This window comes from Crotalus tigris, unplaced genomic scaffold (genome assembly GCF_016545835.1).
Source record: "Crotalus tigris isolate CLP2741 ecotype Arizona unplaced genomic scaffold, ASM1654583v1 scf7180000024316.1084291, whole genome shotgun sequence".
In the NCBI taxonomy this organism is placed as follows: domain Eukaryota; kingdom Metazoa; phylum Chordata; class Lepidosauria; order Squamata; family Viperidae; genus Crotalus; species Crotalus tigris.
Window position 1 is genome coordinate 963588 of NW_024100488.1, and position 13767 is coordinate 977354.

Below are 13767 nucleotides of genomic sequence, written 5' to 3' on the forward strand. Positions count from 1 at the left end.
GAACGCGTCATGGGAGAGCCGGCGCGCTGATTCGACAGGAGGCTCCCGCGGGTCTGGGACGGATGACGTCACAACGGGCCACTCTAGGCCGGCGCCTGTCGCCTTGCTCGCTCCTCAGAACCCACGCCCGAAGTAGGCGGCGATTCTATTTTCCAGCCGGCGGGCCGTGTCGTAAGAGGCGCTGATTGGCTGGCTTGGGGCAAGCGTCCCAGCCAATGGCAGAGCTCGGATGCAGCGGCTGGGGGCCATCTGGAGCGGGGTGCGCATCCCTCGTGCTGGGCGAGAGTGGCAGGTGGCGATTCCCATCAGCCGCAGCCGCCTCTCTGACAGCTGGGGATGATGGGAGTCGGGCTCCAATATTCAATAAATAATTTAAATTTAAGAAATGTAAGAAATAAAGTGTAATAAATACAATAAATAAATAAATGCAATAAATAAATACAATAATAAATGAGAGAAAGGAAGGAAGGAAGGAAGGAAGGAAGAAAGGAAGGAAGGAAGGAAGGAAGGAAAAGAAAGAAAGAAAGAAAGAAAGAAAGAAAGAAAGAAAGAAAGAAAGAGAAAGAAAGATGGCAGGCACCTAATCAAAGTTGGGCAGTCAAGACCCTCTGGGAGCTTGGAAGGGGGTTAAGCTGCCCCCTCAGCCAGGGAAGCCTCCTGGAGGACTTGGAGCCAGCTGCCCTCTTGCACCCTGGTCCACCTCACAGGGTTGTTGTGGGGAGCATTGCACAAAATCCACATTGAGCTGCTAGAGAAAGGACAGGATGCCAGTCCAGCAAAGATGCAGAATAAAATGAGCGTGAGGGAGTTTGCAGCTGTTTTTTGTGTTACTTTGGGCTTGTGGAGCTTCTTGAGGTCAACCAGCCCAGCCTTGGGCTTCAGCAGTATCTCCTCAGAAAGCCATTCCTTCCACAGGCCACCCCTCTGCCTTCAATTCAAAAACCCAATTAACAGACAAAACACAGAAGCAGCAGCAGCATCTCTACTCCCCCCTCCTCCTCTTTCTGTAGATCAGACTTCCTCAAGAAATGTCCTCCTGAAGTGAGATCACAATACGCATCCTCCCCAGCCAGCACGCCTAATGGACTAGATCGCCCCCTCATTAGCAGGGGGACCATGAAGTTGCCCACATTTAGACCTCGGTAGACCAGTAACCACAGTTGGATCATAGTATTATATGATTCCTTTTGGATAGGGCTGAATCACACAATCTAAGGCAGGGGTGTCCAACGTGACAACTTTTAAAACTTGTGGACTTCAGCTCCCAGTAAATCATAGACTACTTTATTTATTCCCATCTCCAAGTTCTTGATGCAAAATGTATAAACCTTGAGCAACTCAGCTCCAAGTTACCTAAACCCTCTTTTTTCTTGATAGGCTTAGTGATCTGCTGATCGATGGAATCATTATTGTTTTATTGTTATTATAGTTGTATGTGATATAAAAATATTTGTTTTGCTTTGTTTTTATTGGCATTATGGTTTATACGGCTTCTATAAGCCATCTGATTTGTTGGACTGAAGTCCCATAACAAAATCTAGAACAAAAAGAAAGGCATAAACAAAATGTTTTTTTTTTCCAGTAGCCATTGAAGGATAGCAGTTGGGAATTGACAGAGAGATGACCAAGTCACAAATCATTAATTTTTCTCCTCCATCCTTTTGAGTTTTTTCACCTGGAAAAATAGAGAAGGAAAATTCACGGGAATGCAAGAACACGATGGCTCCCCTCCCTCCCTCCTTTGACAAACCAAACTCAGCTACCTGGAGGATAAGTTTTCTTGAGGAAATAAACTTCTGAGGACTGTAAGGTCCTGCCTGGATTCTTTTAAGGGAAGACACAGGCCCCACCTTCTCTCTCAGGGATGTAGAGGTATCCTTTCTGCGGACTACTAGCTCTTCATTTTCTCAAGGGAAAATGGGATGGGATTCCTCCAGGTGGAAGATGAAAGCTCTGTGTGCAAGAAAAATTCTCCCAAAGCAGGACAGGTAATCCTCAATTTACAGCCATTCCTTTAGTGACCATCCAAAGATACAACGGCATTGGAAAAAAGTGACATATGACCGGTTTTCACACTTAGGACCGTTGCAGCATCCCCACAGTTACATGATCCAAATTCGGACCCTTGAACAACTGGTGTAGGGTCTCCTGCTTGAGCAGGGCAAGGTTGGACTAGAAGACCTCTTAAGATCCCTTCCAACTCTATAATTCTGTATTCTGCTCCCTGCCCTACTACAGATGGGTCCTTACCTGCTTGGGAATGCTGGGGGAAGACACCATTCTTCAATTTTCCTATGCAGGCTGGCCCTCTCGGCTATTTATTTCCAAGCCGTGGGGTCCTTGTCTTCTTCGTTCTCTCACCAGGAGGCACAGAAGATGCTGCCAGAAGAATAAAAACGGGATCCAGACAGCTGTGAAGAAAAAAGAAATATCTATTCCTAAAAGAAAACGGTTTGCCTTTAGGAGCAGCTGCAAAGAAATGGGGTACAGCTGCAGACTTTTATAGGGGGAGCTTGTCCAAGGTGTGGAAGTGTCTACTACGTGCTGATTCTAGGGCAGGGGTCTAGGCTGGCTGAGGAATTCTGGGAGTTGAAGTCCACAAATCATAAAAGGGCCAAGTTTGAAGACCCCTGTTCTAGGCTGACACTTGAGGGGCATGTTTATATCTGTGTGTGCGTGTGTGTAAGTATGTATTCTTGTGAACATGCAGTTCTGTTGGGAGACATAATTTAATTAACTCTATCTTTGTTTGCAGACCTTCTCCTTTGATATGTGGATTAAGTCTGGGTAACTTATTTGGGAGTTGGAGGAAGTTTGAGTAAAGGATTTTCATCTCCATTTGTTATTTTTATTTGATTAATTGATTTTCAGCTGGACCGCCAATTATCTAGTGGAGACAGTGATTCTCAGACCATTGTGGATTCTGTTAAGGTTTTAAGGGAAGACGAGATCAGTATAAAGAATAAAATATATCTGGATATAAAATTTCTGACAATGCCCAGCAGCCGTTGTGCCAGCGCATTGTTGCCAGAATCCCTGGCTCTCATTCCTGCATTGACCTGAATGGTCAACAGTTTCAAGAGGTCTTCGTCCATCATCCCTGATCAGCTCACCAGCCTGGAAAAGCCCTCCCTGCAGGTGGGAGGCAGCTTCTGAGGGTGATGCCAGCTCATTTTTAACTTCCGCTAGACCTGGTGGTTGTTCACCGCGGACGTGGGAGAAGAAGGGGTGGTCTGGGGAATGAGGGTGGAGTTTCCAGGCCCCAAACTTGGGCAGATGTCTTCCAGGTGGGCACCCCCCGTACTGCAGCTCCACTGAAACAGCTCCAGAAGCCGCCTTAGGAAAGCCATCACGGGCTTCTCTGGGTGAGCCTGGCATGGTGGGCAGGTGGCACAGCGGCTGATCTGGCCGGTCCTCTGCAGCTTCCTTTTCAGCTGCTCCAGGCACCGGAGGAGCTGGGAGAGAATCTTGGAGGGCTCCTCCTGCTCCTCCTGGATGACCTGCACTTCCAGGTAGAAGCAGTCCAGGTTGTTGGCGTAGCAGACCTACGAGACAGACACCAGTTGGCAGGAATGAAGGGGCAGGAAGAGCTTTTGGGCTGATGCAGGGGGGAGGGGGAGTCAGAGGTGCTCAGCTCCCTGGAGCCAATCCCCCAATCCCCCCTGCCTCCTTGATCAAAGGGGCACCAGAATGGCACAAAGCTCTACTCAGACCAATTGGCCATCAACAGGCACACAGAGATAAAGAACATCTACCCACCACTCAAAAGAGACAGTTAAAAAGCCCCAAAGGAAACAAAAAGACCCGACACGCACACACCTCCTCATCAGCACTAGAAAACCAAAGAAGCAGAGATTAACACCAAGATTAACAACAGACCAATAATCAGGAAGCAAAACAATACCCCAGTCAAGGAACTACCAACACAGACAAAAAAGATAGCAGTAAACAACAGCCTAATCAAGAGACCACCAGCAACGACAGGGCGAGTCACTGGTATATGAAAATAATAACAGCAAACCCAGATCCCTTCTAGCATTAATGATGTTATTTAGTTGGGCAATAAAACTCTGCAAGAAAACAAAATCTTAGAGAGCACGAAAGACCCCACAGTTGTTGCCCTCCTCCTCCTCTTTCTCCTTTTTCTCTTCCTCTCCTCCTCTTCTCATCCTCCTCTTCCTCCTCCTCCTCTTCCTCTCATCTCCTCCTCATTTTCTCCTCCTCCTCTTCCTCCTCCTCCTCCTCTCCGCAAACTCTCTTCCTTCCCCCACTGTTACCTAGGTGGGGCATGAAACATCTGCAAACAAACAACCAAGCTCAAAGAACACCAAACACAGGGGGGTCCAACCTTGGCAACTTGTGGACATCGATTCCCAGAAATGATATAAAAGTCCCATTTCACCCTCGATACGCCCAAGAAGCCCATACCGTGATGTCCTCCGGGGTGTAGAGAGGCCCGATGCTGCTGGAATTGCCCTGGAGAGGAAAAGGACAGTCCGTTAAGGTTGGGGTGGGGGGCAGCTTTTGAAGCCGGTGCTGCTGTGGAGACCCTGAGTTCTTTCTGACACCCCCAGATCCCGATTCCTGCTGCTGAAAACTGGTTGCATGGCTCTTCCCCCCCCCCAGTTTTAAAGCAGGGAATAGGGAAATATGACCTTCGTCCTAAAATAGTTGCACAGAAATTAAAAATGAAAGAAAATGAAACTATAAATTCACAGATTTTCTGGAGGGAAATTTAAACTAAACAGCGGGGACAGGGAGTTAATTGATACGGAACAACCCTGTCCCCGGCAATTTAAAAACTATAGGGCTATCAGTCCATGTAGCACAGATGTGTGTGTGGACAAGAATACCAACCTTGCTACCAATCAAAATGAAGCCTCTAATAGCGAGTGCCATATAAAGTGCACTAACCAAATAGGTGGTAAGACAATAGGGGAACTCAGGCACCACACAGGTTATGTAGAAAGGAAACACAGGGCCACCCACAAAGGACTCAAATGTTTATACACCAATGCACAAAGTATGAACAGCAAACAGGGTGAACTAGAAATTCAGGTTAATGAGGGCAGATACGATATTGTTGCCATTACGGAAACATGGTGGGATGAAACTCACACATGGAACACACAGCTAGAGGGATTTAAATTATTTAAAAGAAACAGACCAAATAAAAGAGGAGGTGGAGTTGCTCTCTATATAAGAAATAACTACATCTTCACAGAAATAGAGTACAACAATGATAAAAACTGTCTTGAATGCATTTGGGTCAATATAAAAGGGGGGGGGAATGACATTGCCATAGGTGTATACTACAGACCACCCAACCAAACAGAGGAAATAGATGAACTTTTTGCTAGTCAGCTAACTAAGGTATGTAGGAAGCACATCACAATAGTAATGGGGGACTTTAACTACCCTGACATCAACTGGGAGACAAACTCCGCACCAAGTGGAAGATCAAACAGGTTCCTGGCAAACCTAGCAGACAACTTTGTCTCCCAAAAAGTAGAGAATGGAACTAGGGGATTAGCCATTTTGGATCTAATTCTCACTAACAGAGATGAAATGATAGACGGTGTTGGAGCCATAGGAACCCTGGGAGGAAGTGATCATGCAATATTAGAATTCAACATTATAGAAGCACAACCAATAGAACACAGTCAAACTAGAGTCTTGGACTTCAAGAGAGCTAATTTCAATAAACTTAGAGAGGGCTTGGGAAGGATTCCATGGATGAGAATCCTCAAGGGGAAAACAACTCAAGAAGCTTGGGAAATTTTGAAAAATGAGATAATAAAAGCACAGTCTAGCACAATACCAACAAAGAGGAAAAATAACAGCTCTCAAAAGAAACCAGCATGGCTGCATAAAGAACTCTCTGACAAATTGAAAGATAAAAAGGACAAGTATAGAAAGTGGAAAGAGGGGAACATAACTAAGTCAGAATATCAGCAAATAGCCCGAGCCTGCAAAGATGAAGTGAAGAAAGCCAAGGCTCAAAATGAACTGAGGCTTGCGACCAAAGTCAAAAATAACAAAAAAAGCTTCTTTCAACATGTAAAAAACAAGAAAAAAGTGAAGGAAATGATTGGTCCATTAGTGGGTGGAAGTGGCAAGAAGGTGACAAGCAACAGGGAGAAAGCAGAACTATTTAACTCATTTTTTGCATCTGTCTTTACACAAAGGGAAAAAACAGACCAACCTATCAAAAATAGTGCCACAAAAAACAAAACAGAAACACAAGTTAAGATAGGCAAGAAAATCGTTAGTGAGCACCTGTCCAGCCTAGATGAGTTCAAATCGCCAGGACCAGACGGATTACACCCCAGAGTTCTCAAGGAACTGGCAGATGTGATATCGGAGCCACTGAACTATATTTTTCAAAGATCCTGGAACACAGGGGAACTACCAGAGGACTGGAAAAGAGCTGATGTAGTTCCCATCCTCAAAAAAGGAAAAAAAATGGATCCAGGAAATTACAGACCTATCAGCCTGACCTCAATACCTGGGAAGATCCTGGAAAAGATAATCAAACAACGAATCAACGAACACCTAGAGGCAAACAAAGTCATTACTAAAAGCCAACATGGGTTTGTCAAAAATAGATCATGCCAGACAAATCTTATTGCATTCTTTGACCAAGTGACAAAATTAGTGGATCAGAGGAATGCTGTGGACATAATTTACTTGGACTTCAGTAAGGCATTTGATAAAGTAGATCACAACCTACTACTTGACAAGATAGAAAAATGTGGGGTAGACAGAACCACCACCAGATGGATCCGTAGCTGGCTGACCGGCCGTACTCAGCGAGTGGTCCTCAATGGAACTGCATCTATATGGAGGGAAGTGTGTAGTGGGGTGCCCCAGGGCTCTGTTCTGGGCCCATTACTCTTCAACATCTTCATCAACGATTTGGATGAAGGGATAGATGGGGAACTCATCAAATTTGCAGACGACACCAAGCTGGCAGGAATAGCCAACACTCCAGAAGACAGGCTTCAGATACAGAAGGATCTGGACAGACTTGAACACTGGGCACTAACTAACAAAATGAAATTCAATGGTGAAAAAAGCAAGGTTCTACATTTAGGCAAGAAAAACCAAATGCACAAGTACAGCATAGGTGGCACCATGCTCAATAGTAGTAACTGTGAGAGGGACCTCGGAGTCCTAGTAGACAATCACTTAAATATGAGCCAGCAGTGTGCTGCAGCTGCCAAAAAGGCCAACACAGTGCTAGGCTGCATTAACAGAGGGATAGAATCAAGATCACGTGAAGTATTAATACCACTCTTCAATGCCTTGGTAAGGCCACACTTGGAATACTGCATCCAGTTTTGGTCACCACGATGTAAAAAAGATGTTGAGACTCTAGAAAGAGTACAGAGAAGAGCAACAAAGATGATTAGGGGACTGGAGGCTAAAACATATAAGGAACGGTTGCTAGAATTGGGTATGTCTAGTTTAACGAAGAGAAGGACAAGGGGGGACATGATAGCAGTATTCCAATATCTCAGGGGCTGCCATAAAGAAGAGGGAATTAAGCTATTTTCCAAAGCACCTGAAGGCAGGACAAGAAGCAACGGGTGGAAACTAATCAAGGAGAGAAGCAACCTAGAACTAAGGAGAAACTTCCTGACAGTGAGAACAATTAATCAGTGGAACAGCTTGCCTCCAGAAGCAGTAAATGCTCCAACACTGGAAGTTTTTAAGAAGAGACTGGACAGCCATTTGTCCGAAATGGTGTAGGGTTTCCTGCCCGAGCAGGGGGTTGGACTAGATGACCTCCAAGGTCCCTTCCAACTTTACTACTATTACTATTACTATTACTATTAGCATTTCCAAATCCAGGAAATTTAAAATCTCAGCTTTGAACGTACATAATGTGTCCCTCACACCCAAAATCCCCATTAGATAGAAACTCAACTTCAAAGCCCCTTAAACAAACCAATGCATCTCTGGCTACATATTATCCCAAGCCAGGATCTCGCCCGCCGCTCTCTCAAGAGAGATGAGCAAGAATGTTGGCAAGGAACAGCACCAAAGAAGGGAAGAAAGAACAGGCCGTCCTGCCCTTGTTGGTTATGGGATCAAGATAATCGGGATGTGCGCCTGTAAATCATCTCGAGGCTGGTGGGCTGAGGCGTCTGGATGAAGACATTGGAGGGCCTTCAAAGAGGCACTGAAGATTTGTCTCTTTGGGACAACTCAGTTTGAGTGGTTTTGGCCTGTTGGGGTCCTTGGTGGTCTCTGAACTGGGCAGTTTTCTTGCAGACATTTCATTACCCAACTAGATAACAGCATCAGTGTTGTAGCCTTGAAGATGTTACTTAACTGATCATGAAATGTCTGCAAGAAAACCAGGTTTAGAGTTTATAGAATATTGTTTGTGATGCTGACCATTTGCATCCTCTTTCTTTGACCATTACAATTTAGCTTTTTGAAACATCCCAGGCACCCGCAGTGCATTCAATAACCCACAATTCATTAACCCACAATTAAACAACTCCAAACCCAGTTTTTGTTGCATTTAGGCTTGGGCGCCCTTCGGTTGTCTTCTGAGAGGTGGAAGTGCTTGATGTCCACTCACCATCTTCTTGATGAAGGTGTCCAGCAGCCGGATGGATTCCTGCTGGCACAACGGTGGTCTGCTGGCCGAGAGACCCATGACGGACACGGCCCAGAGGACTTGGTAGAGACAAGGCGGGGAGGAAGATCTGGCGGTACGGCCCATCTTAGGCGAGCAAAGCTCTGCATGGGTACAGCCACATGGTTAGAGGTGTCTGGAGGATATAGCCTATAATCAGCAGAAATGGTCAAGAAAAATAAAACAAAGAAACCCTTCTCCTTCCCACAGTTCCTCCTTTGAGGTCGAGATGGGGAACCATCAGACGTGAGAATCCCAGCCTGGGCAACTGAAGTGGATCATGCCCCTCCTGTTCCTTCATAAACGTTGGACACCATCCTTTGGAGCAGGGGAGTCTTTGAACTTGGCCGCTTTAAGACGGCCAAGAATTCCCTAGCCAGATGAGTGGACTTCAACTCCCAGAATTCCCCAGCCAGCTATGTTAGAGCAAAGAGGATCATATAACCCTGGGACATGGCAACCGTCCTAAACACAGGCCAGTTGCCAAGCATTCAAATTTTGATCACGTGACCCCGGGAATACTGCAATGGTCAAAAGTGTGAAAAATGGTCATAACTTACTTTCTTCAGTGCCGTTGTAATTTCCAAAAGTCACTAAATGAACTGTTGTAAGTCAAGGACTGCACTGCACTTTTCATTTTCTATTAAAAAGGGGGGAAAGAAGCATAATTGTGCCCAAGCGCTTTCAAACAATTGTGGTAATTTCATAAATTAAATTCTGTGGCATTCATTTGCTCTCAGCAGAAGAAGCCTGGCCCGTTGTAAAACTGAAACTCTACACAAACACACACAAACACACACACAAACATGCCCACTTTCGATACTGTGGGTCCTGATGTGCCCAAACGCCTTGTTACATGCTCTGTGAGACATCCCTTGCAAACCAGCTTGACATCTGCAAGAATTCCCGATCGTTTGTTTTATTGCTGTGATAAAGATCGAGCAAACGCAACAAGAGATTACCAGATTAATCCGAGGAAAAGATTTTAACGGGGCTTCTGAGATTTTCCTGAACCAGGCAGCCAAAGAAGGAATAGAAGCTTTTAATCAAAGCTCATTCAAGACGGATGGGAAAGTATGAAAACATGTCCTATCGCTTGCAACTGCAGCTGGGCCTGACAAGTGCAAAACACTTGGCTCAGTGGATGGTCCCTAGTGGGTAGCGTGTTACTGGGAGGGGCAAAAAAAATCACAGACCGGGATGTGTAAAAAAAAAATGCTTTGGTCAAAATGTCGACACGGAAAGAGGAGAAGAAACTCTGAGGTGGTTGGGTGGGTGATATACAGATAGTCCTTCACTTACAACAGTTAGTGACCATTCAAAGTTACAACAGCACTGGAAAAAGTGACCTAGGAGCATTTTTCACACAACCGTTGCGGTCACGTGATCAAAATTCGACTGCTTGGCAACTAGCTGATATTTATGATGGCTGCAATGTCCCAGGTCACGTGATCCCCTTTTGCGCCCTTCCCAATTGACTTTGCTTGTCAGAAGGGGGGGTTGGGCAGAGAGACAGGATCTGGCCAAAGTTGCCCAGCCAGCTTTCAAGGCTAAGGTGGGGCTAGAACTCACCGTCTCCTGGTTCCCAGGCCAGCACCTTAACCACTACACCAAACTGGCTCAAGATGCACACAAGAGGAGGAATCACCTGTTGTCGTGCTTTCCACCTCTCTTTTGTTTCCTTTATCTTCATAAAAAAAGGGTTAAGCCTGGAATTTGCAAAGGTCTTTGGAGCAAGCGGAGCGAAATATCTCCATTTTCTTTCCAGTGGCTCTGAAAAATGCAGATAATAGTAATAGCAGTAGTAGTAGTAGTAGTAGTAGTAGTAGTAATAATAATAATGATGATGATGATGATGATGATGATGATGATAATAATAATAATAATAATAATAATAATAATAATAATAATAATAAAGTTGGAAGGGACCTTGGAGGTCTTCTAGTCCAACCCCCTGCTCAGGCAGGAAACCCTATACCATTTCAGACAAATGGCTGTCCAGTCTCTTCTTTGAACAGAGTAACACTAGATAATGTAGTAGGTGATCAGTGTTAAGGTGTCTGTCCTTTTTAACTCCTGCCTATTCTTTTTATCCCCTGTGTTGATTGGGTGTTGTCGTCAGGGGTGTGGAGGGGTTGCTGTTTTTTATTCTTTCATATTGGGTTTTTTATTGATTGTAAGCTGCCCAGAGGAGCTTTTTCAAGAGGCAACCGGACTTTCTTTGTTTTCCCTGGAAGACATTTCGCTTCTCATCCAAGAAGCTTCTTCGGTTCTGACCTAATGGTGGAGAATGGAAGATTTATATTCCTTGCAGTCAGAAGAAGCTTCTTGGATGAGAAGCGAAATGTCTTCCCGGGAAAACAAAGAAAGTCTGGTTGCCTCTTGAAAAAATGCACCTTTGGGACCACCAGTATCTGGAGGACTGAGGCTCTCCATAGACAGAAGCTACCCAGAGCCCTGAGAGTCATATAAATCTTCCAAATAATTAAATAAAATCTTTTCCTTCATTTTCAGATCTCCCTGCCTCATATCCTGCTTCTCCAGTGAACTGCTTCTGAACTTCGCCGAGGTTTCATCCACACAACTCCAGCTCGGGTTTTGCACACTAGTTGTGCTTCCTGCACTCCTGGACAGGGGACTGACCGGGAGTGCACTGGGTGCATCCTGAAGCAGAAAAACAATATTTTCCCAACAGTAGCCACCATCTTTCCCCATTTCAGCTTATTTTCCTTGACAGCAAGAAACATTCGGGGACCTTAGACGGAGGCGGGTGCAATAAATTTGCATTCTTTCTGTCCCTCTGCACTTCTTTCTACGTTTCTTTGGAAAATGCTTTTCCCCCCACACACCAAACTTTAGAGGAAAGAAAAGGGGCAATAAAGACCCTGCGTTCTCTCTCCATACATCCCCCCGCCCATCCACCCCAAAGGGCCATCCGGACCACTAGATCCAGGGTCCGTCCTTTCCTCGCTTCTCCTTCCCCCCAAAACACTTCCACCCACCTTCCAGAAAAGTTCTTCGGAGGATCTTTGGAGCAGCCGAGTTGGGACCCTTACAGAATCCTTCCAGGGAGAGGTCTGGATCTCAAAGTTTCCAGCTGAGAGACACCACTTAGAAGGCGCCGCTCTGGATGTCCCACCTTCTCCAGCGTAAAAAGTTCCTTTCCTGAAACTGCAGCCTTCTCCTCCCAAAAAAAAGAGAGAGTCCGGATCGCAGCCCTTTGGCTAGGCCTCTTTCCTTCTCAGGCCAACTCCTTAATCTGCCAAGAGGTCAGGGATCTCTCAAGAGTGATCCTTTGCCAGCAGCCCATGATGATGATGAGCGTGATGCCTTAACCGTGATGCTTTTTAAGGAACCGGGAGATGCTAGTTTGCTTAGTCACTGAACACCTACCTGCCTGGTCTCCCAGGTGTGGGGCAGGGGGATGGCTGAGCCCCTGTAGGGTTATTTTCCACAGCTCACGCTGTGCCTGGAAAATGACAAATCATGTTTTATTCCAAGCCCACCACCCCTAAGTTGTAACAGACTAGAAGGAAGGAAATTTTAAAAGTGTGATACAAAATTACAGAATAGAATAATGGAGGTGGAAGGGATCTTGGAAGTCTTCTAGTCTAACCCCTTGTTCAAGCAGGAGATTCTATACCATTTCATATAAATTGATGTCCAATTTCTTCTTGAAAACCTCCAGTGTCGGAGCACCCACAATTTCTGTTCCACTGGTTAATTGTTTTCACTGCCAGGAAATTTCTCCTTAGTTCTAGGTTGCTTCTCTCCTTTTTTAGTTTCCATCTGTTGCTTCTTGACCTGCCTTCAGGGGCTTTGGAGAATAAGATGACCCCCTCTACTCTGTGACAGCCTCTCAAATATTGGAACCACATGACTGGCTGGGGAATTCTGAGAGTTGAAATCCACAAGTCTTAAGCTTCTGAGGTTGGACACCCTGGTCTAGGGGCTCCTGCTAGAGCAGGGGGTTGGACTAGAAGACCTCCAAGGTCCCTTCCAACTCTTGTTATTCTGTATTCTCCCTCTTGCCTCCTTTTGCTGGCTGGAAGAATAACAGAATAACAGAGCTGGAAGGGACCTTGGAGGTCTTCTAGTCCAACCCCCTACTCAAGCGGGAAATTTCAGACAAATGGCTATCCAATCTCTTCTTGAACATCTCCAGTATTGGAGTACCCACAACTTCTGGAGGGAAGCCCTTCCACTGATTAATTGTTCTCATTGTCAGGAAATTTCTCCTTACAGGTATATGTATATTTATAAGAATAGTATTTAGAATTTGGCTTCTGTAATTCTGAATTTCCCTTCCGGATTCTTAGGAACTTTTATTTCCTTTTTTTTTTTTCAAATTGCCCTTACTTTTCTTTAATGTGACCTACCCTGTGTCTCCTGCAATCAGGCAGCCTCTGAATTATATTCAATAATATTTTGGTTGTTTAGCCAGCAGCTGATGAATGTTGCTTCCGTTTGGGATGACTAATGGCCATGATAAGCTCATTCTGCCACTGGTTTTAATTCCTCCCACTCATCTAAGATAGGTTGAGAGAAGTCTCCAATATTTTCATATCCGAGCAAGAAAAGTCTTGCTTAAATGAAATGAAAGAAATAGTACAGGACCTCCTCCTTGAGCGGGGGGGGGGGGGGCTGGACTAGAACAAGGCTTTTCAACCTTTTCACCCATGGTACCACTTTCAGGATACGGCAACATCCGAGGACCACCAGTCGCCTAGCAAGGTGTCAAAAACTTGATGACCAAAAAAAAAAAAAAGGTGATAAAGTACAGGTAGTCCTCGACTTACAACAGTTTGCTTAATGACTGTTCGAAGTTACAATGACACTGAAAAAAGTGGCCAAGTCACAGCCGAGCAAGACACCTGCCTGCTCACCTGGCAGCGCTCTTCCTCCTGTCCAAGGTTTTCATTGTGAGCATTTCTGTTGAGGATTGGCAGCGGGGGTGGGGTGGGGGGGTGTTTGGTTTTTATCCCCCCCATCTGCTGGGTGGTTGCAGCAGGTTTTTCTCACTTCACATGACCCTGGGACACTGTGGCCGTCATAAATATGAATCAGTTGCCAAGCATCTGAATGTAAATCACAAGAGCCTGGAGAGACTGCAA